The 5769-nt window shown below is 33.3% G+C and overlaps 1 long non-coding RNA gene across 1 annotated transcript; it reads right to left on the reverse strand.

The window, feature by feature from the left end:
• Window positions 1-815: 815 nt before the first annotated feature.
• LOC145266376 (uncharacterized) lies at window positions 816-2134 on the reverse strand. The gene is made up of 2 exons (XR_013864708.1): window positions 910-2134; window positions 816-846 (listed from the first exon to the last, which is right to left on the reverse strand). It is a non-coding gene; the product is annotated as an uncharacterized LOC145266376 (long non-coding RNA).
• Between the last annotated feature and the right edge of the window lie 3635 nt (window positions 2135-5769).

The raw sequence follows: 5769 nt of genomic DNA on the forward strand, positions 1-5769 counted from the left end.
CCCAAAGTAAACAGCTCGTGTCAACCCAGAAAATATGTGATTGTGGACATTCAATGTGTATCAGGCCATATCCAGCGTTTAAACTAGACACAGTTTGTTGGAGATGCACTATGTGTGGTACAAGGATGTCGGTGCGGAATGGCACCTTTTTCGAGAAGTCAAAGCTCCATATTCACACTATACTGCAAATTATGTTCGATTTTGTTTCACAGACACCTGTGACTACTTCCGCAAATTTCAGTGGGGTTTCTACGAGTGTCGCCATTCAATGGTTTGAGTATTGCAGAGATATATGCACGAGCAAGTTATTAAAAGATAAAAAAAAGTTGGGCGGAACGGGACACATAGTTGAAGTAGACGAAAGTTTACTTTTCAAACGAAAAAATAACGTTGGCAGAGTTAGTAGGCAAGAATGGGTAATAGGGTTTTATGACAGAACAGCGAAACTCGGTTTTTTGCGTCAAATACCCGACCGGACGGCCGTCACCCTAGAAGCGGCTATTTTAGAAAATGTGGAACTGGGGTCTACCATATTCACAGATGAATGGAGGAGTTATAGCAGGCTTACATCACTCGGTTACCAACACGGCACAGTAAATCACTCTGAACATTTCGTAGACCCCGTCACAGGTGTCTGTACAAACAGTATAGAGGGCTACTGGTCCCGTATTAAAAGAAAGGTTAAGCATGTGTCTGGATCGGTAGGTAACATGAAATGGTCACATGTGGACGAGGCCATGTATAGGGAAGCGTATGGTATGAAAACAGACACAGCAATAAGAAATTTTAATCTGTTCTTAACGCACGTAACAGAAAAATACCCTGTCTAAAAATATGAACAAAAACCTTCATTCGTGATGTTTTTTTTTTCCTTTTCTAAATACCCTGTCTAAAAATATGGACAAAAACCTTCATTCGTGATGTTTTTTTTTCCTTTTCTAAATAAATACCCTGTCTAAAAAAATATGAACAAAAACCTTCATTCGTTATGTTTTTTTTCCCTTCAGCTAGAGCCGATGAATTTTCCGTTTTTTTTTTTTTTTTTTTTTTTTTACTTCGTTTTGTTTTGGTAAGGTAACATTTACCGTTAAAAAAAAATGCATATCTTATAAACGACTCATTTGCCGTAAATTTCAGCAGACGACGCCATGCAGGTAAGTTGCAAATTGTTTTTTTTTCCTTTTCTCTAATTTATTTATTTACGTTGTTTCCTTAATAAATTATTTCAGCTAGAGCCGTTGTTTCCTTAATAAATTATTTCAGCTCGAGCCGTTGTTTCCTTAATAAATTATTTCAGTTAGAGCCGATGAATTGTCAGATATTTTTTTTTTTTTTTACTTCGTTTTGTTTTGGTAAGGTTTCATTATTATTTAACATTTATTTGTGTGTAAGTTGCTATTTATTAGTATAAGCTCGAGCTGTTGTTTCCTTAATAAATTATTTCAGCTAGAGCCGATGAATTGTCAGATATTTTTTTTTTTTTTTTTACTTCGTTTTGTTTTGGTAAGGTTTCATTATTATTTAACATTTATTAATACATGATATATTTCTTCCTTTACATCCGGTCACGTGTCATATCTCAGTCCTGGTCGGCCATTTTGGATCCTCTCGTCTAGGTCGACCAATATTAGTTTTCTGCGTCTATTCTTCAGATAATTAGTAAAGTCCTAAGATATTGAATTAAATAATAATAATAATAATAATAATAATAATAATAAAACCTTGTTTGTGCAAAAATAACTTAATTAGCCCTAAAAAAAAACGTAGAAATATTTTTGCTATCATAATTTTTTTGTGTATGAAAATATTAAATAAACAATGCTTAATTCAATGGTAATATAGGTAGTTCGAGAAATTCATTTTTCTTCAAGTTATATCGAATTTATTAACACGGATTTTAGGGGCTTTTTTCGTAAATTTTTTTAATGGTTTTGCTCACTTTAAAACGTTTTATCTAGGTATGGGCAAAAATGGTGGAATAAAGATAGGGGGACATAGTTTTGAAAGCCGGTTTATCATTTTCTTTTTTTAAAATTTTTATTTTGTGGGTTTCCGACTACTTTTTGGTTGTATTTGAAAGATTAAAGACTAAAGTTAATTTCTAAAAGGAAAAAGAAAGTTATAATGCAAAATATTTTCGGGGCGACCTGGCAAATTCATCTAAATTTTGAAGTTAAATAAATTCATTATAAAAATCTTTTGCAAGATAAAGATTAGTTTTCTGGGTCTATTTCAAAAGATAATTAGTAAAGTCCTAAGATATTGAATTTAATAATAATAATAATTATAATAATAATAAACACCTTGTTTGTATAAAAAAAAATAGCTTTATTAATCCCCAAAAGTGAGAGATTCTCACTTTGTTCAATCAAAACAAAACAAAGTCACCGTCAAATGGATTCTACGGAAGTCCAAAATGTCAGAAAGTCAAAAGGCTCTCAGAAAATTACCTCAGGTAGTTAAAAAGAGGTAGGGGCCACTGATGTTCTTTTTTCTTCAGCCATGCATCCATACATTCCTATTGTGAGTGCTTGTATAATTTTTACCATTTTTAATTTAATTGGTTTTCTATGTTCCTGCTTTTTAATCAAATTTTTTTTATTTTTCAAGATTATATAAAAATTACGTTACACTAAAAGTTTCACATTTATCCCAGCAAGGTAAATATTAGACTATTACATATATAAATTTATGCGAAATCTGTAATCTAAAAAAAGTAGAAGTATTTTTTGCAATTATAATTTTTTATGTGTGAAAATATTAAATAAACAATGCTTAATTCAAGATAATATCGGTAGTTTGAGAAATTAATTTTTCTTGAAGTTGTATTGAATATTGAATTATACGGACTTTAGGGGCTTTTTTCATAATATTCCTGTAAAAATTAAATATTATTTTTGAAATTGTTACAATTTGCGATGCTTTATTTTCAAATAAAAATTGTAATCAAACCAGACAACCATCCAAACACAAGCAATTTACTTTCTCTCTTGAAGCTTGCACTGTGAGCTTAGAAGTAATGTAGATGTAGAGTTTTTGCTTCTAGTAAACTCCCCAGGTATATTAGCATTAAGACAAACATACACTTCTCAATCCCCTCTAACTGCTTTAGCATAACATGGCATAAGGAGTCAGACAGATATATGCACGGATATGGAATCTATATTCGTAGCACTTTCCCCTTGACTAGAGAGCAAAATCTAGAATCAAATGATCAGGTCTTCATGTGCTTTAGACTAGCCTTTCAACACTGCATTAGTTACTTATATTTTCTCTACCATTCTCCTTCGAATCAGAGCTATACCCTAATTGATCATGTGTCTGACAGTATAGACACAGCACTCTTCTTAGATACTAACTGCTAAGTACATGTATTTGTTAACTTTAATGTCCACTATATTAATTAGCTTGATCCCTCGAGTTACACAGATGCAGTTGAATACTGTACTCATTGTTTGTTTATAGATCATTCCCTTATACGGGTAATCGTGCTTCCAACCTACTTCACAGATTGTGAAGATCCGTAAACTTCACTTTTAGGCATATTCCTAACTACAGTACCTGAGGATTGTGTGACAAATTCATATAATCCACTTAGAAACGCCAACCACCTTGGTAGTACCTTATTAGTAGACATAACCTTTAAATCCCAACCTCAAGTTTAGGAGCTGAGGCTCCAAATAAGTTACTACCAAAAAGTTGGTTGAGAAGCCATCAGAGAACACATCAGAGATATCCTGTGGACTAGTATCTTTTCTCTTCCTGCTGAACAATGTGCCAATGAGGCAAATACAATTAAAGTTTGAAAGTTAAATATATTTGAAAACCAATATTTTTTTAAGGAAATTTTATAAGAGAATCACAAACTACATTACACTCTTTAACCCTTATCCTTGAGTGGCCTATCGGCCTTGATAAGTGGTGACGTCTATGTAAAAAAAAAAAAATTAGGTATGTGCATTTTAATGGCTGACTCAGTAGGAGACATGGTATTAAATGCCAGATGATCATAATATTTTTAAAATTTTCAATTACTTTTTTATTGTATTGAAAGATTATAGCCTAAAGTTAATGTCTCAAAGAAAAAAAAAGAGTGTGTAATAAAAAATTCATGGAAAAATCTTATCGCAAATCTGAAAAACGCTACATTTCACATCAAAAATGCATGATGAAAAAGATCATGTTTACATTGTTCTGGCAAGATAAATATGTTTTCTGGAATTATTTCCAAGTCTTACAATAATGAATTAAAATAAATTGTTGTCTAAAATGTAATTAAAAAATTGATTACATTGTAAGGAATAAAGAAAGTAACTTACACAAACAGATGTGCATCTCTCTTTCCTGTCAGATGGTGGAATGAGGGAGGGAAAGAAAAAATCTTCATTTGCAGAAGGATTGGTAATATACATGTGGCATTGATTTACATAAGGGGACAGAAACTTATGAAAAGGACGAGTTGGAAGTATGACAGCAGTTTTTTTTATTCAATAGCAGAGAGAGAAAACGGACAGTGGAAAATTACAGTTGAATTTAGTTGTGAGGAAGCAGGAGTTTGAACAGATATTTTTTCTTCATTCAATTTTCCTTTTTTTATTCATATGGAAACATTTTATTGAATGTTGGTTTCTTTCTGGACATATTTATTTGGTAGAAGAAAACTTGCAGAGTGGAGACGTTTTACCTTACCGAATATTCATAATACCAACATATTTAACAACAAACTATTTCAATAGAAAACAGACCAGGGAATCCGAGATGCTAAGATTGGGCAAAGATGTGATACCACCTTTTAGTGGAGAAGGTGATGTAGTTGGGTAAATAAAAACGGTAAAATTAGTAGCTAATCTACAACACATGCCAAACCTTACCAGTTTTATTCTATTTTTTTCTATGTGGAGATTCACTTGCCCTCTATCTATATTCTTTATGACTAATGAAGAACAAGAAAATGCAGAATATAGAAATGAGACTAGTGATTGCATTCACTGGAGGGTCTTTTGAAGCTTATGAAAAGCTACAACGATTCAAGTGGACAAGTGATCAGTTAATGTTTATGTCAATGCAATCAAAAGATTGGCTGGACTAGCTGGATACTTAGGGAGAGGACTGCATCATAGTCAAACTTGCTTTTATAACAGGATTCCCGGATGATGTATCTATGGCACTACAAGAGCTACCTCATATAGAGAGAATGGATGTCAGCAACCTGATACCAACTGAACTGCTTTTATTCAGCTAAAGAGTTTGAGAGACGGACATTGGCAGCGAGTGCACAAATATACTGAAAAATAAGACTCAAAAAAGAATCATCAAGCCTTCAGTGCTTTAGATGTCAAGGACCACACCTGAAAAAATATTGCACAGAGATACCCAGAGTCAGAGTAACGTGTTACAATTGTGGAAAGTTTGGCCACATTGTCAGGTATTGTCCTCAGATTCAGGGAAACAGGCAAGAGGGAGTTTCTGCACCACAAACTACCTTGACAACAGAATGAGGGTGCTATGTGGACCTCTTCCTATAATAGAAGTGGTGGTGGATGATTCAGTAATGACTGCACTTGTTGATACTGGGTGCACCACCACTTTCATCAACTCAAAACTCATGAGTGGATATGGTAGGAGTGGCATGGTGAAAGCAGTTGATGGAAGGGACATACAATGTAAAGGAACCAGGTAAGTGAAGATAAAAGTATGTGGAGTACGAGTGAAAATGAGGGCGATCTTGATGAATCACATCATTGACATGATCGACACCAGAATTGGAAT

Source organism: Euprymna scolopes, chromosome 4, assembly GCF_053919585.1.
Source record: "Euprymna scolopes isolate OS-2025 chromosome 4, ASM5391958v1, whole genome shotgun sequence".
Classification (NCBI taxonomy): Eukaryota; Metazoa; Mollusca; class Cephalopoda; order Sepiida; family Sepiolidae; genus Euprymna; species Euprymna scolopes.